Below are 27,056 nucleotides of genomic sequence, written 5' to 3'. Positions count from 1 at the left end.
ATTTTATCACTGACTCACATTAACATCACACGAGACATAACAGTTCCATTTTTGTCTCAATTACACAAATGAATGAATGAAATTCCTTACATGACTTAACTATGTTATTTTCAGTGAATACACACATTCAAGTCTTTAGCATGCATGAAATCTCACTTCTTGGCATAACAATGTTAATTTCAGTCAATTTCTGAATATCCATAACTCGAGTCTTTATCATACTAGAAATCATCTAAGACAGGAGAATTCACATGGATTCTTGTAACTCATATCAACTAAAGTAATGCATGAAATTCTTAGAATACCTGATTGTTATAACAATCAAGATGACAAATTCAAACAATTTGTCAAGCTTGTAGAAAGATCATTGTACGAATTCAGATAGATGAACTCACACACATTTAAACTTGTATCAAGAAAATTGATATAATTTAAATAAATTCATGCAAATATAAGCAAATAAATTCAAGCAAATCGTTATTTTATCAACAATTTTATATGAGACTGATGCAAATACCTTGTGCTTTCAAGCTTTGCTTGCTTCTACCACCAGAATTTTGTCTGTCAACTTTCTCAACATCTGGTCCCTAGGATAAATGTTTTATGAGAGAATTTCTTTTCAATTCAATCTCAGACACTCCTGTATTTTTTTCCCCTTGCAAGAAAACATTTACTGACTAAATTTTGTTAAAATCAAGAACTTTTGTTTGGGAAACATGCCTCTTATTTAGCATGACCAATCAGGATTAAATTTATCTACCGCCCTTTATAAGTAGGTGCCAAAATTACTCTCAGCCTCACTTCTAGATTTCCAAATAACTGATTCTGGACAATCTTAACTCTGACATTTTCAATACAAAGATTGAAACTAACCTTTTCCTTCCAGTCTATTTGACTGTTAAATAAATGAAGGCTTAATTAAGAATCACTTCCTCTTATGACACAGACATTAAAAATCATTGCAATATAGCGATTTAATGCGCACCTGTCCCCATAAATCTAATTAATTAATCTCTTTCCCAAATTAATGTGCTCTTTATAGATGGACAGAAATTTGCACCCTTACTCGCACATTGGACATTCTGTGTTGAAAAATGATTTTGTCTTTATAAAATTTTATGTTTATTTGGATGGATGCTAGTTCTTTGATTTATAGTTTGTAAAAAATTATCTACTTTTACTAGTTCAACTTTGTTTGGGACTATTTTTACACACAACAAATGAAAAGTGCGACATCTGTCAGAATGAACGAAATTATTAATTCTTTATATCAAAATAATTTCCACCGAAAATAAAAGTCATGTGTTCAAATAATCAAGAATAGGTCATGATTTAATATTAAATTTCTATACTGTATGTCACCACTAAGCATTTCAAAAATCAGTCTGAGGTAAATGATGGACATGGGAAGTTATTTTGTGGTAGATACTGTATTGCTGTTAATTTAATGAGTGCTTTAGGATTAAAAGTTTTATCCAGACAAATTTGAGCCTGGCAGCAAATCATCCATTTCAGATTTAGAGAGGATATATTTTATGGGCAGTATAAATATATAATGGTGTTTATTGGTCTTGTTAATAAAAAAAACTCTTGGTCAGTCTGTTAGAGCAATGCAGCAAAACCATGAATGTAATTTAGACTAGTTCTCAATTAGAATATTATCATAGATGGTGTTTAATCTTTTGCCTGTCACATTTTAAAAGTTTACTGAATGTTGCTGTATTATGGATATATCATTTATATTGTGTGCTTGACCTTTGTCCATGATTAAGAATAAAGATTTTTTGTGCACCTGATTTCTGTAATATTTGTAAGTTATTAATAAATTGTTAACTGATATTTGAGTTCGGGTCTTATTTACAAACTTAGACTGTTCTGAAAGCGAACTTGTGACCTACATCTTTGGGATACATTAAGACGGCTGGTACATCAACATTTTCAAGACTATTAGTACATCAGGACATTCAGTATTGGAATTTATTCAGAAAACTATACTTCTGGATTTGTGATAGAACATTGAGGATTATTTGGTATTTAATTCGCCTTACATAATGTTCCTCTTAAATTTTCAATTTGTAATTTAGGGAAAAATTTTATTTGTTAATTTTATGAAACTTATTGGTTTTGATTCTCTTTGTTACTTAGTTTAAGACCATAGAGTTGTAAAACTTAGTCAGAACATGAGTAATGATTTCTCATAAATTTCACTGAAAAGATGTACCTAGTTTATTTAATTCTCTCACATTTTAACTTGTTATGGAAAGATCTGTTCATCATTTTGTTGACAAATTCTTTTATCTCAAGAGTAGTTATTTCAGTTTGAGTGCCAACATTTTGGGGAGGTATACTGGCTTGTCAGTTTACTCATCTTTCCATGATACTTTATTCACTTACTATCTCCTGAACCCATTAAGATATTTTGATGAAATTTCATATGATTTTGTGTCATGATTAGACATCCTGACCTGTTCCATGGAAGTCTGTCCAATTAGTACTTCAGAAGTTATTCTCCTTTTATTTGTATTATGAATTGTGATAATCTATCCATGGCACTCCTCTTCTGTTGATATCACTAGAACCGAAATACCTTCATAGAATTGGTATGCATTTGTCAAGAGTTTAGGTGCCATACAAGATTCAGCGTTGTCAGATTAGTACTTTCAAAGTTGTCTCCCCATTATTTTATTCTTCATATCTTGCTCTTGATATTTTGTAATTTTTTTTGTATCTTCCTAACAGATCTAGTTGGTTTTGGTTTGGTTTTGTAGGTTTAATGCCATTTTGCAGCACATGATGGTGGCCTGTATATTTTGTGGTAGAAGAACCACTGACCAATGGGAAGCTATTGACAAGCTTTCTCACATACCCATATTGACTGAGCTGAGACCTGAATGCATGCAGACAGAGGTGTGATGGCATTGATCTGTGAAGACGAACACCTTTGACTGCTCTGCCACCCAGGCCCAATCTATTTGGGATCAGCATTACTTTAGAAAAATTATATTAATAATAATAGAAATTAGAAGTAGTATTGAGAAGCAGAAAGGGTCAGGTGGCCAGGAACACAAATTAATACAGAAAGGTTTTGGCAGAAATACTGAGAGATATTATGTAAGTTATTTTTTAGTTTCTTAAACAAAATTCTACTTGTAATAGAATAAATTAGCAATATAATTGTAAACGGCATTTGCTATCATATTTTCCTTAAAACCTTAGTTATTTTCATAGAAATTGCAATATTGGAGAATCTTTCATATGTGTAAGATTGAAAAGATAAAACAGTAATACAATGTTTAATTGTCTTCATATCAAACCTACCAGCATATTTCATTTTGATTAATTTCGGTTACAATTAACTAAGAACTACACAAAACTTAATTATGATATATCACAATTTATGTAGCAGAATTGACATCAACACAAGGAAGATTCAAGTGGATAAATGTCAAACCAGATTGAATGCTGTTTTCAAGTTCTAGGTGTTTGCTATTTCAATGGCCCTAGCTGACAAAAAGAATTGTTATTTTTGTTGACACTAAAAATTGTTACTAGTTGACACCAAGAGTTGTTAACCTAGCTGACACCAACAATCATGCCAGTTGACACCATCACCCATCACCCTAGCTGACACCACCAACCATCATCCTTGCTGGCACCAACAGCCATCACCCTTGCTGGCACCAACAACCATCACCCTTGCCAGCACCAACATTCATACATAAACCATACAATACAAATATAATCATTATGAGAAAACACCATTTATCAAGGAAACAAAAGACATATGGATATATACAGATTATTTATTGCTTAAAAGTGTTTATTGTGACATAATTTTTCATACCTTTTTTAATGTCTGGACTTTTATTTCAAGATTCAAAACACTCAAATTCAATATTTGGTGGCTGGGGATGTATTGAAGACTTTTTTGAGCAAGTAAAAATGAAGTTGCATGCCTAGAATTTGTTCTTTGTTCATGTGTAACAAAATGATCTGAAAAAATTTCCAAGGCAAGTGAAAAACTGAATGTAATAAATAAAAAAATGTCTAGCCTTGCAGATCTTCATGATGTTATCAAATTTGTAATAGTTTCTTAGCACTGATAATAAGAGACAACTTCATAGCTATATCACTTATAAATTCTTGTTGCCCCTGGTAAGATTGCTAGATAGAAAGCACACAGCTTTCAAGGATGGTGACTTTCCGGTGTAGATAGACATTATCAGTGACTCAGTACCTAAATATTTATAAAACAATTACCTACTCTGATCATTACCATATCATATATATGCTTTTAGAAGTTGGATCCAACTACAAACTTCATAGACCCAGATTTGCAGATGCACTATGTGATGGCAGATTTAGGTCTATGCTGTTAGGAGTAACAGTAGAATAAACTACACACCATGATATGCTGGTGTATCATGCCATGGGAGATCAGTGTCCTTGTTTTCAGTTAGATCTGATTTATAAGCAAGTTTATGGGGAAACTGATTTTCTTCTCATAATGTAACAATACAGCATGATGAATCTGTAACTTTTATTAAAAGATTTGGATGCTGTTTATATATAAAAAAAAAGTTAAACCATCAAGAATTGTTCTTTAACTTTTAATGTTATTCTTTATAGAAGGATTTTTGTTGTTGTTGTAGTGTTTAATGCCATTTTTCAGCACAAGATAGGCTATACATGGCAGCCAGTATTAATGGTGGAGTAACAACCTGGGAAAACCCCGGAAAGAGTTAACCACCGACCCACGAGAAGCTACTGGCAAGCTTTCTCACATATCCACATTGGTCGAGCCCAAGACTTGAACCCATGCAGACAGAGGTGAGATGGCAGTGATCCGTAACAGTGAGCGTTTTAGACCACTCAGCTTTATAGATGTATTTTATTAATGAAAAGTTGGGAAGGCACAATAGATTTATCAACTGAGGCAAGATAACTAGGGTTTTAGGATACAAAATCACACAAATTTAATTTATTTTATTTGATTATTACACTGATATGAACTAATATAAATCCTAAGTATATACATGTACTGAAAATAACAAAATTGGTTTGAATAATGACTACATTTTGCATACTTGAATTTATTGATGATGTATGGCGAGAATCAGCTTGGTGATGGACAATACAAAAAATGTCCCAAGTTACACCACTGTGTCTGTGATAATGTAATGCCTGGTACCTTTGCTAGCAATAATATTGGTCAGCAACCCTTGGTATTAAGTACATGAGTGACATTTAGCAATAGGTTCTCAAGGACAGACGTGTTCTCATGATTTACTGGGTACCAGAGGGAGAAACAGAAACTGTACTTAAGATTCTGCCAAAATTAATGTCTAGTCAGAATTTTTCTGAATGCTAATGAAACAAACTTCAATTTAACATGGTATCTGTCCAAGCTAACTGTATTTTGTGTACAGAAACATTTTGGTCAGGGTGACTTTCCTGGCTTATTTTGACTGGATGAAGTAGTGACATGGATAAAGTGGATCTGTTTGTACAGTATAGATAATAATAATTGCCTTCAACAATACTTTTTTTTTTCAAGTTGGTTTTATGATTGAAAAGCTTTTGAATTTGTTGACAAGTTTCTTGAATCTTTCCCCAAAGCGCTTGAATTTCTTTGTTGGAACACAAATTTTGAAAACTGACAAAAACTGTATGTATCACTTTTTAAATTAAGAATTTTTGTTACGTATTTTCCAAAAATAATGAATAAATAAAATCTGATAAAATTTTGGGTTGATCAAATGACACATGTCATGGGCAAATATCAGATTTAGTAGTATTCCTTTATAGTAGTGGTTTGCTAGCTAGCTAGCTTGGTTTTTTTTTTCTTCTTCTGTTTTTGTACCTATATATATACAACAGTAAACGAAGTAACATGGAAAAAGTTATTTAAAAATACTCCTTGAAAACTGTTTGGTGTCCTTATTAACTCCTTGAAATGTCCTTGAAAAGTCCTTGAAATCAACTCATTTGGTCTATATGAATCATGTAAAAGTACATTCATGTATACACAACTATTTTAGAGTAGTGAGAATATCTCAAAGTGATCATTTCAAAACTGCTAATGACTGTTCATATAAAATTTATGAACACTGTCAGAGAAAAGTGTATTTGTCTAATGGTTACATTGCTGATCTCACTAATCAAACAGTGTGAAAGGACATTATGAATGTGTTGTCAAGTGTGGACCATTGTACTGTATCCTGGATCCATCTGATCAGATTACAGTCTCTGTTTGAACTCTGTCGTGACATGTCAATATTCCACCTGTTTCAGCATTGGTAATCAGGAAGAGCGGCATTTTTTAAATCATCCATAGAACTATTTATATTTGCATAATAAAGAATATTCTGCATCATGTGTTCTGGCTTAGTGCAGGGATGGGGTGAATATTTCTAAGTGTTGCCAATCAAAGGTCTGATAGGTATTCCAGTCAGTATTGACCAGGTAAAAGGTACAGGGTACACTGTCACCTGTATCAGCTTTGAAGTTCATCACCAAAATAATGAAGCACCTGTTCCTCACATACACATGTTTTTTCTACAGCCGTCATGGATATTTTCTTCATTTAAAGGAAATTGTTCCATATGTATATTTAATATATCTGGAAAATTGTTGCTATATTTCCAGGACTTTTGTAGTACTTTTTAGGATCTAAGTACAGGTGTCTTCTTGATAACGAGGGTTATCACATGATTATCCATGGGAAATGATGGATCATTTGGGGGGGAAATATTTTCACCTCCACGTTTTCAATTATCTAGTCCTTGATTAAAAAAGAAAATTACATGATAATGAATTAAATTGTATTCCGTTGACAGTGCCTTGCGATAATATGATGTTTTTATGTTTTCTCACACCAAGAAAGTGGAATGTTTTTCAGGTCCAAAGACGGGGCACTGTATCTATTAATAAATAATCCAAGTCTTTTGCATCTATTGTTTGAGTGAGAGACGTGTTGATGATAAGCATACGCTACTGAATGATGATTAACTTTAATGATGATTTTAACTTTATTTTTCATATGGATCTTTAATGATGAATGTAATTCAGAAACAATACACTGTATGATGTTTTGTTTTAACTCCACCAAAAAAGTGTCATATCATTTTATTTCAATGGTTTCTAAGCTTTATTTAAATAAATCATGAATTTCTAATAAAGAAACAAAAATAACATGGAACTGTGGTAAAAGTAAGAGGTAACCAAATATTTTCAAAAATGGAAAATCTGGATTTTTCATGAGTGTTAAACCAGACTGTTAGATGTTAAAGGTAGTGCTATAATACCCTTTAAGGGGCCAGACCTGGAGGGAATAATTTCTGATATTTTGTGTTAGCCAATCACAAACAACCTTACTTTTATGAGATTGTGCTAGATTGGCTGAAAATTAAAACTCAATCTCTATTCAAGCTTGGAGTTTTATGATCTCCGGGCCTGAAGTAAGTCAAAAGCAACCAGGTGCAGTTTTGGTCAACTGTTTATTAGTCAGAAACAGATTTCTTCAAAAATTTATTTTGGAATCTTTCATCCCTAAAATACCCCATATTGTTTGTTACGATAAATTTCTGTTGTTTGCAAATAATTATGTTGAAAAGTATGATATTCATAAAGGTTATGAAATACGATCCTGTGAAAGTTTAAAAACTTACAATGATCAAAATGCTACACAGCAATGGTGAATATGGTAATCCTTAAATTGAGAAGAAAAAAAATAATGAAAACAAATTGTGACAGTTGTTGTAAATAATTTATTAAAATACTGTGAATACAGAAGCATGATCTTGGCATATTTTGTAATGTTTATATTATTTATATAAGTCACATTGAACAAATACATTGGATACGTATGTTTTGATCACAGTTATTGACTATAACTCTGGAAAAGTTAACTTGAGTTCATTTAAATGGTACATGGCAAACCTACCCACTTTCAATGTAATACCTTATTCTAGTTTCATTATTTTCTACTTGATATTTGCTACTCTTATTTTTCCATCATAAATCCATAATAAATCAAGCAAAAATAAATTAATAACAAATCAAACATTTAATGAAGATTTTATTTCAGTTCAGATTTCTGTAGTTATGACAGGTGTCAACTAATTTTGAAATCTTTGCTCTCTCTCTCATTTTGCTATGATGATTGCTTAAATCAGTGGTTCTCAGGTTTTTTGTTGTTGACCACTTGAGCATGGCTGACCAGCAGTCCATGTACCATAGTTTTGTGTGTGTGTGTGATTTGGATTTTTAACATAGCTTTAACAATTTTTGAGTCTTATCGCTAAGATGGCTGCAGTGTGGCAGTTTATAGTGATGTCTAGCACTGGGGCATCATGCCGCAGACATGTAGCATGATGTCCCACCCAGTCACATTATCCTGAGAGTCCTGAGGCCGACCAGTCCTAACACTAACCTCTTAATGCTAAGTGTCAAAGTGAGACAGCTGTTAGTACCATTTTTATAAGTCTTTGGTATGACTCAGCTGGGGATCAAACCCATGACCTCCAGCATCCAAGGCAGACTCTCCAACCACTAGGCCACCGAGTGGTCCCATAGTTTTGTAAATTCTGGCTTAAATGATATGTCTAAATCCTTTTTATTTTCAGCATTTTTAAAGGATTTATGATGATTTAATCATTATAATATGCTTGTAAAAAATAAGAAAGTGAGCAGTAGACATAAGGCCTCTTTTGGGAACTTCATTGTTGTACTTTATGATTTTCCACAATATAATTAGTTGATCCATATGTTTTGCATCATTTTTCTTTCAGAAATTTAAGAAAGGAAAATAAAAGCCCCATTTACCCATTTTAATTACAAGTTGTGACCATGTACGGCACAGAATAAATGATGATTTATTGAATGACAATGTGGCCAATACACTTTAGAATTAGTGACTGTTCATCTCTTTTAAGACTGACATCACACATAATGGTAAACCAAACCTTACAGTGAAGGAAGGTAACACGGTAGGTAGTTTTGGATAACTTAACTTTAAGTTTGGTGATAAAGTTTGGGAACATGGTTGGCGTACATTTTACCAGAGAAACAGATTTATAATCAACAAATTTTCAATAAAAGCATGAAAAATTTATGTTTTGAAGATTTTCTCCATAACCTTTAAGGAAATGAATCACATGTGTGTTTGTGCACTTCCTTTGGGTAATGGTGGTTGGAAGTACAAGAAGATTAATGGAGCAGATTTTATCAGGAGTATATTTATACTATAATCACTGAAATACAAGCTTTCTTATGAGTCCTCTTGGGCTTTTTAGGTGTTGACATTTTTTAAAGATATTTTATCAGATGTGTAAATTGTGTGGTATGAAATTATTTCTCATGCTGAAGGAATCTTGGGATGGAAAGAAAGGTAGGATTTTGTTTGTTTATTCAGATAAGGGCTCAACCTATCTCTTGTCCAAGTTCCTTTGCATTAATCATGCTATGGTTTACTGGTGGAGAAAATTAAATGCTATTTACTTACAGATGATTTTGAAATTTAAGAAAAAAATGAATGAAAATTTGATGTTATTTGTTTACTTTTTAAACAAATTAGTTTCTGTTGGAATTTTATTTATGCTGCCAAAGCATTTATTTTAGATATAAGTAGTTGCTGTCATAATTATATTTTCATCTTTCTCTTTCCATTCTTTGAATTCCATTTGAATTTTCTACATATAAAATTGCAAGTCTGATCAAAAATCCTATCAGCTTCTTTATGATAGGATTATAATTTTGTTTTTTTATGTTTTTTTATATGTTATTATAGCTTGTCAAAATTACAATAAACTTGTATACGAGTTTTCTCTGAACAGAATCATGCTTGTTGTATTATTTTCTCAATATATTTGGTTTCTTTATTTGCATTATTTACTGTATTCGATTAAAATATATCCTCTGTTTGTCAGTACCATATAGCCAGTATTGTGCTGATGTGCCATTTGAACATGCTTAAATTCACACAGACTAAAGGTTATTATTTGTGTGCTGAATCTGTAGTCATTTTTTTCTTTGAAAAGTTGAAATGCACTCTCTGATTATAAGACCCTTCATTATAACAAAGTTTTTTTTTTAAAGGCCAGGATTATCGATGTATTGAAATTATATGTATAATGTACTTCGTTATAAAGGTGGTCTCACTAAAAGACAGTATACTCCATGGCTGTCATTGTCAACTGGTCTTCGAAAGAGTATTGTATTAATTTTCATCTGTACTGTTATGTATTGTTATTTTGGAAGGACTTATTCTTTGTTAGTTGTAACTAAATGTATTACAAGTCCTAAGTTATCAGGGACAATTAAAATATCAACTTCCTTGTATTGAACTGAAATATAATTATTTAAAATTCTCCATTTGAACCTTGATCTGTTTTTTTCTTTGTAAATAATAATACGCATTAAAGCATTTAAAGAATTTTCATTGCCTCTTGAAAATTGTAACCTGCAGTTTTTTCGGCAGGGTGAAAGACATAATACAAGAAGTGCGATCACATATGATAACAAAAATAGCACTACTTAAGCAAGCACTATAGAAAAACTAATGGGTTTGGAGTTTTATTGAGTCACAGAGAGGTGAAGTCTGGCTTGTTTTAATGCCATGTTTCCTCACAGGTAAATCACATCAATTTTACAGGTGTGTGTCGGGAGACAGAAAGAGTTTAGTGAATTGGCCTGATCTGAAGCACTTGGCTATGTGTGAGCAACCTTTGTGTACCACTGACACTTGATACCTTTGTTTGATACCCCAGGTAATAGGACAGACTCTCCATAGCAGTGAGCAGTGTCTTGTGTGTTTACCTTGATGATTGTACAGCACACTATATCAATTGGGCCTGCTATCAAAGTTGTCCTCAATGCAGAACTGGGATTTCACTAGTATATCATAGGAAGACTGCTTGTGGGGATCACATTTTATTGTTGGTGAAGATTCATCACTTGGATTGAGAGCTGTTTTTCACCAGTGTTTGGATGTTTTAATATTCTATTGCTATAGAGGTTTGTAGTGCTTTTCTTATCACTTTAACTGATTTAAAGGTATGCATTGAATTTGGTTAGGGGAATACTTAGTTGCTGTGGTGTGAGATAGATTGAATTACAAGGTGATTTCAGTTTGATTAAACATTACAGCCACATGGAGGGGAAATTGCTGGCAGCATAAATAGATTAATATTTGGTATCAGGTAAAATCTCTTTTTAGTTCATAGTTCGTATATAACCTGCTTTTTTAAGTACATATCTTTGATGGTGTATGCCTGTTTTCTTTTTACAACACTGCCCAATTAATGTCCGTGGGAAGCAAATAGTAGACCAGTTTATATTGAGACTGCCTTAAAATAAGATAAATAAAAAATATAATTTGAGAGGTTTTGTATAATTTAAAAAACAGTGTTTGTCCTGGGGAAATCTAACTGGAAAATTTAATGTGTTTGGGAGAGATTTGAGTTGGTCCCAAAATATGACAACATAATATTACTACAACAGTTAAAAAAGGTAAAAATAAAATGTGGGATTCTTTCAGCATATAATAGGCTATATGCGTGAGCTAGTTTATCTGGTGGAGGAAGGACCAGAGAAAACTCTGTGAAAGAACCACTGACCTACAGGATACTACTATTGAGCTTTCTACTATAGTCACATTTTTGTGAAAGTTGGATAGTAATTTTCAAATTATGTCAGCGTGAGAAAATGTGATAACTAATCTTGACAATGACTAAAGTTTTCAGAATGGAATAGAGAGACTTTGACAGTATCAGGTGAAGTAAAATATTGATAGGTGAAAGAATTGTGGTCATTTATGAAACAGATGAATGTAAATATAAAATACTTATTAAAAATGCTAATCTATGTACAGTGACAAGATCACAGAATACAAGACATGTATAACATAAAGCATTGCAAAAGTTTGGCCTGCAGCAAGTCTCTTGCAAAACTTAAGCTTGTCAAAGCAAAATTTGTGCTTGTCCTGGGCATTATGCAAGTGGATTTATAATGCCCTGATTTCACCACTTCATTTTAAAATGGGATCCGTTACCATACGAGCCTGTCAGCAGAAATGACGTTCAAATGAATGGCCTTACATTGAGGGAGTACTGTTAGAGTAATAATATAGATTATAAAGAGAGCAGGGACAAGTGAATAAATGAGTATTTACTTGGAAGGGTGAAAAATGAGGCATTCAGAAGTTAATTTATTTTATGTGATATTCATATATTGGCTTAAATGGTAGGGATAGAAAGGTAATCGCTAAGAATGGAGGGATTTTAAGTCATAAGTGATAGAATGTTAATTGCCAGGAATGGAGGGATTATATTTTTGTACTTGCATTTCAGTTTAAATTGTTATGAATTTTTGCCTTTGTATGAAAAATTTAATGTTTTTTGTTTGCAAAGAAAAAATTGTCATTTTATATTTGGAAGACAAATGTGTTGTTTGAACCACTTCTTTTCATAGTAGAATGTTTTTGAGTTCATTAAAAATTGTCCAAACCTTTATAAAAGGTACAAATTTGATTGGCAAGCCAAGCTGGCTGCGGACATGTTGGTTACAGTTAGCTGTTGACATGTTTGAAATTGAAATATTGCATCATCACATTCGCTATTGAGTTTAATTTTTGCGTAGTATATATCGTTTTTTTAAGGTGTCAAATAGATTATACTACTGTTTGGGGAAAAACATCATTGTCATAGATGCCTAAACTTTGTCAAAATTTGAAACGGAAAAAGTCCTCTACTAAAAATGATACGTCCAAATAGTATATTAAATATTTGGAGGATGATAAATTTACAGAAATGAAATTACTTAGTGGCTGATTGTCAGTGCCCTTTTTCATTCCCATTCCCACAAAAATGTACATGAATTGTGCATTAGTAGTACTTGCCATGTACAAAACATCAGCCTTCATGATAAAAGTGCAGTTTTGCATACAGAAATTGAGTGCGTGCACTAAATTAACTCTTAAGAACTGTATACAGACCTGGGTATAAGTGTTACTCCGTTTCTACCAATTTCTCATTGATTGCAAACAAAGCCTGATCAAATAAGTTGTGTGCAATTTTTATGACACATGAGGGGTGACTCCTTTACCGTTGCCATATTGGTCATGACAGTAGATTGGCTTCTTATCTCTGCTGTACTACTATGCTTTCAGTGCGCAATACAGATCTGGAAAGAAACGTGGAGATGAACAAATTTTTGAGTGGAATATGGGATTCCTGACTTAAATTTAATGAAGATAATGGTATTCCAAAGGGTTATTTTATTAAAGAAAAAAGAATACTCACTTCATTAATTAATAGAAAAAAAGAACAAGATGCTTTTATATTTGGAGTTGTTTAACTTACCACTAACTCTGTCCATATATCAGCATTACTTTTTTGAAATACTAATGCAAAGAAGTTGTAATGTAAATAATTGATTTAATTGCTGAATTTTTATTTCTTCATTATTTTGCTGTCCACCAGATCAGTAATACTATTTAATTTTCTTCTCAGGGTGCATTGCCAGTATTTCTGTTGTGTTGCCATTTTAGCAAACTAGGGGTGGCAAAAACTTCAGTCAAAAAAGTAGTGTGAACACTGCCTTTTGAAATGGAACTCTACACTTGTGTGATATATGCAGAGTTGTAACTTTATAGCCCAACCTGTTTTGGTCCAGTCCAAGTGTTGAAAGTAGGTTTCTTTCAGTATCTGTATTATTAATTAGTAATAATCCTGTTGATTTTGTCTCAGTATGCCTCAGAAGGAAAATTAAAGCAAAATTCACTCCAGCTTTCTCTGGAGCACCCCTGTCAGCTGGTTTTCCACAGATTAATTTATGATTACAGTGGGTCCATGTCTAAAATCGTCTGCTAGTGACTTGAAAATATCCTCTACTATACACACATTATATTAGAAATAGATAATAACAAGTTACTCTGTGAGTCTGTCATACAGAAATTATTCCCAGATATTTCAGTCAGACATTGATAAATAATCTGAAATTGTGTCATTACAACTGGGCATGTTAAGTAGATACATTTCTAGTGAAAATGATAATGTCAAAAGGTGACCAATTTAAATACATGGCAGTGAGACACCTGCTTTTATATATAAATGGGAACTTTAAGAGACAAAATTCCCTTGAATTAATACATAATAAGAACTGGAAGGTCCCTAGCTAATAGTGGATTTTTCCAGAAATGTAGTTGAACATGCTATCATTGTTTCTTATGCAAAGGATTATGATGATGACGCTGAACATGGCATCTGGTAGCCATTAACAGTTTAGAATGATTCAGACAACTGTTTTATTACACAGTTTGTAATGTTAACCTTTCAGTAAATAACAAGTAACAGTAATTTTGCAAACATGCTGAATAATGCATCTGATTTGTACTTTCTATTCCAAGTAGTAAAACCAGGATGATATTTCTAGGCATGCAGATATCTTGTTCACTTCATAGTACCATTAGTGAATATGGACAACATGGAAAACGTACAAGTACCTGTACTTGTTGAGTTTGAAAATGAAATAGTTTGAAAATATTTTCACTCAACACCAGTTTGAACTTAACATGAGAAAATAATAAACTTGGGACCCCAATCTTTAATTAAATTAAAAAAAATGTACCAAAATGACTTTGGAAAAGATGAAATTGAAACGACAAAACTTGTAACAACAGCTATGATAGTAGATGCTTCAAATTGTTTTCATATCCTTTTCTTGATTACATCATGATGAGTGTATTGTAGGAATGAATCATTTAATTTATATATCAGTGCATCAATGATTTTTTTCATATTGATACCCATATTGATACACGTAAATGATTCTTGTCTCAACTATTTTAACACTTATGATCTTATTCATGATAATCAGTCTGGATTTCGACAGAATCACTCCTGTGAAACTGCACTTGTACCTTTGATTGATATATGGCTGAAAGCATTAGATCAAGGAGAAATGGTAGGCACTATTATGGTTGATTTTTGTAAAGCTTTTGATCTTGTAGACCATGAAATTTTGCTTGAAAAACTAAAAATCTATCAATGCAGTGAAAACTCCCTAAACTGGTTTATTTCTTACTTAACCATTAGAGTGCAGGAAGTATCTTTAAATGGTCAACTTTCTCAAAGTAAAAATATTAATTGTGGAGTACCACAGGACTCTATCCTTGGACCTCTGTTATTCATTCTATATATCAACAACTTACCTCTTAAGATTGGAACATCAGTTTCTTCCACTGACCTCCATGCAGATGATACAACACTGTCTGAGATGGGTAAAACCAAAACGGTACTTGAAAATAACACAAGATGCTCTCAACAGACTTCAAGTATTGTGCAAGGAAAACAGTATGATTACAAAAACAGAAGAAGAATAAAAGCCCTACTAGTTACAATGCAACAGAAACAAGCAAGGCTAGATAGTGACAAACTCCAGGTCCTGTTTGACATCGTGATCCTTAATATGACCTCTCATGATAAAATTCTTGGTGTATTCATAGATAACAATCTTACTTGGTCTATTCACATTAAACACATTTCAAAAAAGGTTAGTTCTTATCAAAATTGGCTACTGATGGCAGAGGAAAATCAAAACATACATTCCTCTTCAGTATAGGGTCATCTTTTATTAAAGTTATATTCAGCCATATCTGGACTATTGTAATGTAATTTGGGGTAATACCTCTAATTCAAACACAACATTTTTAAGACTCCAAAAGAGGGCTTGGGTTTTAATTCTAGATCAATGTCTAGACAGTTTCCAGGATGCAATGAATAATATGAAGATTTTAAGAATGCATGAAAGAATATTTCTTAGAAAGGCCAAATTGATGTATAAAGTATCCAGAAAAGCCATTCCTGTCTATCTAAGCAATATCTTTCACCAAAGAGATGCGGATGGTACTCCAAATTTAAGGTCCATAAGAAGTACAAATTACATTATACCAAGGCCAAAGAAGGAATTGTTTAAAAAAAGTTTCAATATACTGATCCACTGGTATGGAACAACATTCCCAGTGACATAAGGCAGGCTTCTAAGTATTTCTTCTTTTCATAATCAGTGTCTCAAATGGATGAAATCTTTAGACAATTGAACAGTTCTTGTACAATCAATACTGCCAGCTTTCCTGTAAATTGTAATTTTCCATCATTTTCACAGTTGAATTTTTAAATGCAGGATGATATTTAATACTTTATTCTATATGCTTCTCATGGGTCAGTGGTTCTTTCTGGGGTTTTCCTGGGTTCTTCCTCCACCATTAATACTGGCCATCATGTATAGCCTATCGTGTGCTGGAAAATGGCGTTAAACCCAACAACAACAACAACAATATATTTTATATATGTTTATGTGTTCCTGTGAGGCTTGATACTTTGATTTTTTTAAATCACTTAATTATTTAGAGTCAAGCCAGATTCTTCACATCATGTTGTATGTACTGTACATATTGTACATAACATATAAAAGGCCTCAAGGTAGATTAGTTTTGTAACTGAGTTACCTTCTCTAAATAAATTACTATTATTATTATTATTATTATAATACAAGGGGTAAAAAAAATATATAGGTACAAATAATACTTGCCCTATACAAATTACTTTAATCTTCACCAGTGTGATGAAGTATATGGTTAGGATGGGGTACTCCCATTATTTTATTATTTTATTTAACCTATTATAGAAGTCCCACTCGGGTACCATTTTGTTGGAAGTTAGATTTAGTGAAAGATAGAGCCCCCAGTCAGCAATGCCATTGGTTAGACAGTTAAATATACAAAAAGGTTGAAATTCAATGAATAGCAATTTATTATCAATTCAATAAACAGATGACTCAAATTTACAATTACACTCCTTTGACCCTTTAATAAGCCTATTGCATCACTTGATTAGCAGTGTGAGATTGATTTCCACCTGTCCTTGTATTTCTACTCATCTGTTGTATCCTTTCTCTCTCTTATTTCTCCCAGTTCCTTCTCTTCCTCCCTTAACTTTTCTCCAGATTCCTTCTCCTCCTCCTCCTCGACTGTCTCTAGACTCCTTCTCCTTCTCTTCCACTTTCTCCTCCATGACTACACTTCTGTCGACTTCGACTGTCTCAGCTACAGTCCCAATTCTGTCTCCAACTCTTGAAAATTTGGGACTAAATGGAACCAGAAGTTCTCTGTCCCCTAAAAAGCTTCCTGTGAAAACACAAGGATGGTACAATCTTTTTCCTTAGCCCTCTCATCTCACACTACACACAGCCTATCATCAGATAACGGCTACTAAATTTCTTTAGTCATACATTCGTTCACTTCAAAATACCCATACGTTCTTGTATGGTAAAACAAACGTCATAATACAGCACAGTATCAATTACTTCTTATACATACATCAATAAATTCCATCACATCTGTACATATTCCTAATCCCGTTATACTAAACAATATCACAATGATCACACACATTTCTTTACCTTACAACTCATCCAGAGTATGCAAATATTCAAATATCCATACTCTGACACATGCATATGTCCATAGTAACTAATTTTCATACTTCAACCATTTTCCAAATTCACAATTCAAGCATATGTAAATTCTAGCATAACGCATTAATAAATGCACTGGTTTACTACAAAGTAACCTAATAGCGAATTACAAAATTAATTCTGACCACAAGCTAAGCAGTCTACATAATTCCACCTTGTATCTAATAATTCTCTACATAAGGTTCAAGCCCATTTCTCAAATACGCATGTAAATGAAACACTACAAAGGTAATTCTGCATATTAAACGATCATAGTAATTATGCGTACATACTACAAATAATTACAATTATGATGCCGTAATGTTCTTAAAAAATCGAGCAAATAACTTACTGAATTTTTCGAAGCTTTGTCTTTCCTTAGAATTTATCTCTAAGTTCTGCTGCCAGATCATGAGTGGCTTCTTTTCTTGGAGTAAATTCTATTGATCTGCATTCCTTTCAGGAGAATATTGAATTAATCTTACGAGTTTAGAAGGTATCATTCAGGTTTAAATTATAATCACACCCTCTATCTCAATTTTTGATCGGATATTGCTGTGGACCAATCCAATCAAACTTAGCTGACAATGTCCCTCTCACTGTCTGTCAACATGGGGACAGATAAGAACATGCCCTGTTCACCCCATGGACTTTCATTTGATCCTTGAACTAACCATTAACATATAGGTGTGATAACGGCAAGCCTTTGGTAAGTGACACAACCGGTTCCTTTGCCAACTAAAGTTTCCAGTCTCTGGCTGGTCATGGTAACCTTGTGTAAGAGTTCAACACCCACAGCAATCTTTAGAGATGAAACACAAGGCTGTGGTAATATACCCAAGATAGGTAGCTTATAGCTTATACATGACTATAGCTGGGGCTTAGCAAACGTAACACCCAGTTTGAAAAATTATTAGTTGTTTACTTTTTTATTCTTTAAATTGAGAATTTATCTCAGACAGCTGTCACAGGTAAATGCACTCCATTCTGTTAGTTTAAAATACTGTTGTTGACAACACCCACTCACCTTCTACAAATTAGCAAAAGCGGACTAATTCACTTGGTTTGAAATCTGCCCCCCACCCTGCCAATTTCATGCCAATTATTTTAACCTTGCAGAATGTTCCCATGGGTCACATGGTGAAATAGATTACATTCAGTTCTGATTGTTGGTTAGTTTTGTTTGAGTCCAGGCTAAAATAATAACCACCAATCAGAACTCTAACTTATTCATCACATGACACACATGAAGCATTGCATCAAAAGTCGGTAGAAATAGATACAAAGCAAAAGATCAGCTTTGCACAAAAGTGGCTATTAAATAATATGTAAAGTACTTGGACAAAGGCGATCAGCAACTGAATGTGACAACAGGATAAAACAAACGTTTTAGCTCAGAATTGGCCGGGGAGCAGATTCTAATTCACATGAGTTACAGTCACCTTGTCTTAATTTGTATAAGGCAAGTATGTGTTAAATAATTTCCTTTTTCATGAGTGCATGTGGCCATGGCTGTTGTTTTTGATTTGCAGTAAGTACAGTGTGATGGATTTGGTGATATCCACTCCCATACTAACACCTTTTCTGTAGATAAGATTTTCCTTGTAGGAGGAAATGCAATATTTCTTCTGTTAATTGAAGACTTGAAATAAGATAATTTTATAGCATTTATGCAGTGCAAAACAAAGGGTGTGGTGGTGACCAAAACAAGTCATGCATCTGATCAAATGGAGCAGCCTGAAATGACCTCAGCAAGGTTGATCTGTAATCTGCATGCTGGAAATACAACCAAGATATCACCATATATAAAATAGCACCACCCTAACACAGACAGACCTTCTAAAAATGAAAAGTCCATAATGTTGATAATCTGTATCAATATCATGAATCATACTGATACATGACACAGGTTTTATTATTTCACCCCAAGTGTATGGTTTATGATACCAGTTTGGTTTGACTAGTGTTTGTGACTACCATGTTGAGGCAAAACAGCATGTTTCTAAAACATTGTCCGCATACTTGTATAAGCTCTTTCTAACAGTGACCATAATAAATAAGCTGCACTTAAGGTTCCTTTCTATTTCAGGACTTGCCTGTGTGTTGTTCCTGCTCAGTTTAGTTGCAAGTTGCACTTAAAAACAGTATCTTCTCATGTAGTGGTCACTTGACAGCATGTATTATATATACAGTGTGACCCCACTAAAGCACGTTAGTTGGGAGCCATAGAACCAAACCGTGCTATAGACTGAACCATGTTATAAGCAACCAGGTCAGTTAGTTGAAGTAAATAATGATGCATTCCCAAACAATTTGCATGGGAGGGGGGTAGGAAATGCTGGCGGTAAAATATGTGCTTCATCAGCACAGTTACCATCTTAAATCAATGCATATTAAATGAGAAATACACCTGTAGTGAAAACAGAGAAGACATGTATAATAGTTTACTTTATTTAGAGAACCACAAATTGGTACATATACGTGAATACTGTTTATATATACATATCTAATGTATAGCATGAATAGAGTATCAACACTGTGTACTCGCCCGCGAATCTCATCATATACATTGAATCCACAATACAAGTGATTCCATCGAAAATATGCACACAGAGATTTAAAATATTCAAAATTTTTGTCACAGGTCATAGTGGAAAAACATTGCACAATCACATAACTAATGATGAAGCACATTTACTTTTCTTTACATCCCAAGTCAGCAAAAGTTTGTTTGCATTTTAGGCTGCTATTGGTAGCATTCATAACCATAAACTTTTTCCCTGTGAAAAGGAAACTTTCACAGCACAGTTAACGTGTTCCAGTCATGTTGGAAAATGGAAAAATCCATCAGATTCCTTTACTTTTATTTAAGTTTGGTACTGACTTTGAAGAAAAGTTCTTTGTTTTTATTGAAGATTGTAGTCTACTTTCTTTGCTGAAGGGTGCATGCGACATTGAAGTCACCACTAAAGGAGAGCTCTGGAGAACCAAACAAATGCCCATTTCTTATTGTGGTGGCAACATCAAATAATTGTATTGCATGATTGAGACTGGTTTGTTTTCCCATTTGCTGAGTACGTTTTCATAACAATCGGTGCTTCAGAGGTAATCTGTTTCCTTTGAAATTTCAGTAAACTTTTTTATATGGATACATTTTTAAAACTTGCCAGTAGCTTCTCGAGGGTCGGTGGTTCTTTCCGGGGATTTCCCGAGTTCTTCCTTCACCATTAATACTGGCCGCCATGTATAGCCTATCATGTGCTGAAAAATGGCATTAAACCCTACAACAACAATAACAACAACAACATTTTTAAAAGGGAATCGGTTGTCGTTTGGTCTATTCTAGTTACTGTTGCATCCTGCCTTTTGAATAAACCAATAAGTAAGATGAGTGTTTTTTTGTGTTTTTTTTTCTTTTACATTTGTGGTAGCAGCATGTTGCTGCCTTCCATGCATGCATCAGAAATTTAACAGGGTCAGCGGACTGATGACAGGGATTATTACAGAAAATGTGAGTGTTTTGAAGGATTTAATTCTTGAGTGAAAAGAAGAGGAATTTTACTTACCATCCACATACAAATGTCAGTCTGTGTAAATATATTAATTCCTAGTGAGTGGCTGAAAATCTGATGAAAGGTAGATTATGAGATAATGCCTCATCCAGTTGATCTCCGTTACCAGAAATGTCAACACCAAAAAAGCGGATATCTCACAACATACAGTACTCGTGCTAGATGTCAAGATAAGCAGATTATGGTATAACATGGCACTGTTTAGATGGTTTGTCAATATGAACAAAGATTTTGTTTGTGTAACAATAGATAAATTTTAATGTATTATAATATCCAGTTTGCGGCTTCCTTTTATGGGGCCTCTGAATTTCTCCACTCCAAACCAATGGTTGTATATACAAGTTTAAACAGCCAACAAAGTCGCCATAAAAAAACCACCAGATAGTATATTTTGCTGCCAATAAGGAAACAAACTCCAAGTTTGCGACATTGGCGAAGCCCTACACCATCCCAGAATAAACTTTTTACAAATTATTTTTTGTACTTTTAAGAAGAAAAAACTACTTTTTTGTGTACAAGAAAAAGACATTTAAAATTTCAGGAGCCATGCCATGATCATCTTGTATTATTTGTATGTGATCTCTTCCCAAAATGATAAACTTTTTGGTTTTTTTGGTACTTTTAATAAAGATTAATTTTTTTTCATGTATGGAAATAATACATGTATATGTTATTTTGGGATCCACACCACGACTGTGTTAAATCTGAATTCATGTTATAACAGAGCGTTGCTATAGTGGCATCACACTGTATGTATGTATGTATGTGTGTGTGTGTATATATATATATATATATATATATATATATATATATATATATATATATATATATATATATATATCTGTGTGTGTGTGTGTATAATGGTTTCTGTAAGGCCATTATGCACCAAAGCATATTGGGTTTGACCTATATTGTATAGATGAGATTAAAGTGATAATGTTTCATTGGGCGAGTGTATCATCTACTGAAAAATGGTATTACATGCACAAAGCCAAACCAAACCACACATGCATCAGAGCACTTCAGAAATGCATACAACATTGTACAATTGTACAATCATACAAAACAGCAATCGACCATGTCGTATCATTTTCATTTTCTAAAGCTGTACAGTATCACCAGTACTTTGATTTTAACATTAAAGTGGCATGCTTCATGCCAGTAGCTTTTGTTGCAGAAGAATTTGGGAATGTTCTTCTTGGAAATTAAATCTTTCTAAAGTTAATGGAAGGTGGGGACTCTTTGGATTTAATAATGGAGCCTAATCATGACATCCATCCCCATAGAATTGTGTGAATACATCCCCACAAGTTGTGGTTCTGTATATGGGGTCATGACCTTTTACCCATCACAGTGTGGTGGAAAAGATAATTGTGAACACTGATGAGTATTATCAATCATGGCCCTCAGTGCTTGCCTCTCATGGCAACTCATATAGATGCCATATTCACACCAGTATGTGTTAGAAATGACAGAGCACGGATATACAAAAAATAGTTTGGCAGTAGTGTAGCAATTGATCTTGCAATGCCCCACTCCCCCATAAGACTTAATTCTGGTACCCCACCTAAATAAAAATTTACCATGTTTGATGAGAATTTATGGGAATTTAGCCCCCCCCCCCCATCATGGGCCACCCCCCCACCCCCACCCCCACCCCACCCCAAGATACAAAGATAACACTTCAACATTAGATGAGACAAAAGATTGTAATTTACACCCCAAAAAATGTTCCTTTATATGTGGTCACAGACCTATGAAATTAAACAGATTTCTCACTTCATACTAAAAAAGATGTTTCACAAAGTGTGTCCTAAAGTGTGGTTAAAAATGTTACATTTATATATCCAGCATTTTTTATCCATTTATAATCCATTTTCAGCAGTTCATCTTATAAAGTAAGATATCCAGTATATACAATGTTGCAAAACTACCCGTATGTTTATTTTAAAACATATATCAAACTGCAAACTGCAGAGACAATGTTCTGGCAGATGTGGGTCTTCGCAGTTTGTTAATTCTGATAAGTAGATCAAACAACATAGACCATGATCAGCCAATTCAATATGCTGTGGTAGATCAGAATCTATGCTGTTTGTAGTTGGACTAATAAGCAAGTATGTATGTCTTGTGCCTGTTTTCTATCGTTTACACTCGTTATTATACAATAAAGATGGTCTTAGTATCAGGGATACCCAATTCGTTTGGAAAACATACTGTTGTACAAGCCAAGCCTTGTCAATTCACATAGATATGTATGCACCCTTGGTGTAAGTACTATACCTAGCCAAAACTGTTTTGAATTCCTTCCTGTGGATGAAGACTTACTGCTTGTTACTTGACGGGCTAGATTTTCAGTATGAGGACTTCCATGATGCCTAACTTGAAAGATAAATGTGTTATGTAAGATTTAAAATTGAGAAATTACATGTGGCATGAATTGTTGCCTAAAGAGGTCATGGTTTTGTTTTGTTTTGTTGGGTTTTAAGACCATTTTTCAGCATATGATATGTTATGCATGGTGGCCAGTATATTTAGTGAAGGAAGAATCTGTGAAGACCAAGCTGGAAGAACTGCCAGTCCATAGGAAGCTACTGGAAAGCTTTATCACTAATCCTCATTGATTGAGCCCAGAGTTGAACTCTGGACAGAGGTGAGATATGTGAGTGGTCTGTAAAGGTGAGTGCCTTGGACCACTCAGTCATCTGGGTCCACCCAAGGCTTTTATGTCTATTCCCAGTTATCTTCCTAGTAAAGGTAACCATAAATCTGATTGGATGAATTTCTTTTAGCTCCATCCAATCAACAGAGTGGCAAGTGCTCAGGAAGCCCTAATGATGGCTGTTTGGTTTTGTTCCAGACAAATTATATTCTTGAGTGAATTTAATTTTTTTAGCATTATTTTTTTTTGGGGGGGGGGTTGGGTTACAGCTATGATATCTTGGATCCTATTTCATCAACATGCATTTAAAAAAAAAACTCAACCACAACAAAAACAGGTTACTGACCAAATTTCAATTCTCTAGTGACCTTTGAATTTTTCTTGATACTGTGTATATTGTCAGGTGCTGGGAATGCTTGTGATGGAATTCATATTTATGAGTCAGCACCCTGTTGTATAATAAGTTGTTATGTTTCTCTTGCATCAGACATTGAGTTGTATTTAGTGATATGTCTGACAGATATGTCATCGGCATCCGTCCTTCGAGTTGTTGTTGTTGTTGTTGTAGGGTTTAATGCCATTTTTCAGCACACGATAAGCTATACATGGCGGCCAGTATTAATGGTGGAGGAAGAACCCGGGAAAACCCTGGAAAGAAACACCAAGACTCGAACCCACGCAGACAGGGGTGAGATGGCAGTGATTTGTAACGGAGAATGCTTTAGACCACTCGGCCACTCGGGGTCCCTCCTTCTTAGAAGATGGCGTAGCTTCTGGTTGGGTGTCCTTTCTGCACCTTTGTGAGTGGCTGAAGAGTCCGACCATAGAGTGACAGTCTCTGTTTTACTTGCTGCAGTTGAACGTCGATGCTTGTTGAGGCTGTTGTTGTTTTGCCGTCATCCTGGCTCACTTTGCAGTGAGGTTTGTGTTTCTCGCTTTCTCGGCTTTCTGAACGCCTTGTCTGACAGCAAGACGCCAGTCAGAGCGGTTATCAGCACAGCTCACCCAGTCATTGATGTTGATGTTGGCCATCTTCATGTCCTTCTTGCAGACATCTTTGTAACACAGACATGGCCGTCCAGTGAGTCGTGTGCCTTCTGCTAGCTCACCGTATAGCAGGTCCTTGGGAATGTGGCCTGGGTCCATTCTCCTGATGTGGCCGAGCCAGCACCTCTGTGTTGAGTACTTTGTCCTGCCACTAGATCTGCAGATTGCACAGCAGGCATCTCATTGGGGAAGCTGTTGAATTTCCTCTCGTGGCTCGCATAGGTGGTCCATGCCTCGCTGCTTTAGAGGAGTGCTGAACATGCAGGCCGGGTAGACATGATACATTTCAATTATTTATACTTGGTAATAATATCAGTGATACATGTAAATTGTTGTTAATACACATGTACTTATTAAGAGAAATATCTGGGCCATTTTTTTCCAGACACCATTTTGTTCAAAACTGACAAGTGTGGTAATGCTTAACCTGACCCCTGAAAGATGGAGAAGGTCTGTATGTCCGTCTGTTCATTTGTTTACCGTTGCTCATCTGAAGTTAATATTCTTGTACTCCATAGACTTTTCTCTAATTAAGGGAGTGCATAAAATGTACAAATGCATTAGAACTTTTCCTGTTCAAAGTAAATTAATATTTTCGCAGATACCATTAGAACTTATTTTATTCACAAGGCCAAAATATTTTTCTGGTCTGCTGACTATCCATTGCTGATCCTGCACTCCCTCCCCCCAGAGTAAAAAAAAAAAAAAAAAAATAAATTATGATATTGATTTGTGCCTCTAATTGATCTGACTTGCCCAGTACTTGAAGCGTTTAGTACATTATATATACTTACCCTAATTTTAAAATGAGTGAAATAGGAAACATATTTTTTCCCCTAATCAGTTAATATTCAAATGAAATTAAAACTTGTCCTTATCAGCATTCTGTACATGTAATATATTCACATGGATGACATTGCATACATCATTTACTAGTTTCTGTTCACATGGCAGGAAGTTAATGATATTGTTCATAATAGACATACATTTCTAAATCTCAAAGGAGTTATGTGTAACATTTTATTTGGGTCCATACAACATATATCATTTCTTGTTAATGTACTTTACTCAGACTTATCTTTTACGGGGGCCCCGAGTGGTCTAAAGTGCTCACTGTTACGGATCACTGCCATCTCACCTCTGTCTGCGTGAGTTCGAGTCTCGGATTCGGCTAATGTGGTTATGTGAGAAAGCTTGCCAGTAGCTTCTCGTGGGTTGGTGGTTCTTTCCGGGGGTTTCCTGGGTTCGTCCTCCACCATTTACACTGGCCGCCATGTATAGCCTATCTTGTGCTGAAAAATGGCATTAAACCCTACAACAACAACAACTTATCTTTTACAATTGCTGTACCGTTTTTCCTATAATACCAAGGAATCTTATCTGTTTTTATTTCATAATTGCCACTGCTCACTGCTGGTAACTGTTTGTTTAAAAGCATGCAGTAGACCTAAAAGGATAGCATTTTTTTCAGTATGCATTTTTTTCACATTGCTGCTGGACACTGGACATCGTTATACTGCATGTGTTGAGCTCCATGATGTAGGTGTAAAGTAGAAATAGCTGTATGAATCAGCAGACTGGTAGGAGTATGGCACATTTCCCACACAAAGAATTATACGGTCTGGGCATACTGGACTGACTGATTGACCACTGATGACCAGCCTTGCTTTATCACACTAATTCAGATTAGAGATAATCCATCATTCTGTTGCAAGATTGGCTGGACAGTAATCTGACTGATTCATTGGCAACACACCACATGAACAGCCATTTTACAATCAATGTTAGGTACCATACATTAGCTGTGTTGGGGGCCTGGCATCAAAGCAGAATTTGTTTCTTATATTTTTTTTTACACATACTGTAACATAAATTTGTACGATAATACCATCTGTAAATTGTTCACCATATTTTGTTTGGCAGCCTCGTCAAGGCCTAGCTTTTTGATGGTAAACTTGAGAATTAAAAACAACAATGGTTGAATTGTGCACCAGAAATGACAAATAATAATATCGTATGAAGGTCCTATAGGACACATTGTTCGCATTACAGATAGTACTTAATGGAAGAAATCAAACGAAAAGCAATTCTGACACTTCAGATGTGCACAATCTGTTCCGTATAAAGCATTTTAGTGTGTGTGTGTGTTGCCCCCCCCCCCCCATTATGATAAGCCAGTGTGGATGTAAATAAGTAACAATATGCGGTGTATGTTTGTATTTGATGAAAGTTTTCAGGGAGTGGAAAAAAGAAAATCAAAT

General features: G+C 34.3%; 1 protein-coding gene across 1 annotated transcript in view; it reads left to right on the top strand.

Moving 5' to 3' along the window:
* The first annotated feature begins 10,714 nt into the window (after positions 1–10,714).
* The window catches only part of LOC149796957 (teneurin-m-like), a 432,723-nt gene continuing 416,381 nt past the window's right edge, over positions 10,715–27,056 (top strand). Inside the window, exon 1 of the mRNA XM_089961631.1 lies at positions 10,715–11,016. The gene's annotated coding sequence lies outside the window, so the exon portion shown is untranslated. The remainder of the gene's footprint in view (positions 11,017–27,056) is intronic.

The sequence above is a fragment of the Sinohyriopsis cumingii genome, chromosome 6, assembly GCF_028554795.1.
Source record: "Sinohyriopsis cumingii isolate HCF-2022 chromosome 6, ASM2855479v2, whole genome shotgun sequence".
Classification (NCBI taxonomy): domain Eukaryota; kingdom Metazoa; phylum Mollusca; class Bivalvia; order Unionida; family Unionidae; genus Sinohyriopsis; species Sinohyriopsis cumingii.
The sequence above is the reverse complement of the archived record's forward strand: the minus strand, read 5'-3'. Positions and strand labels throughout refer to the sequence as shown.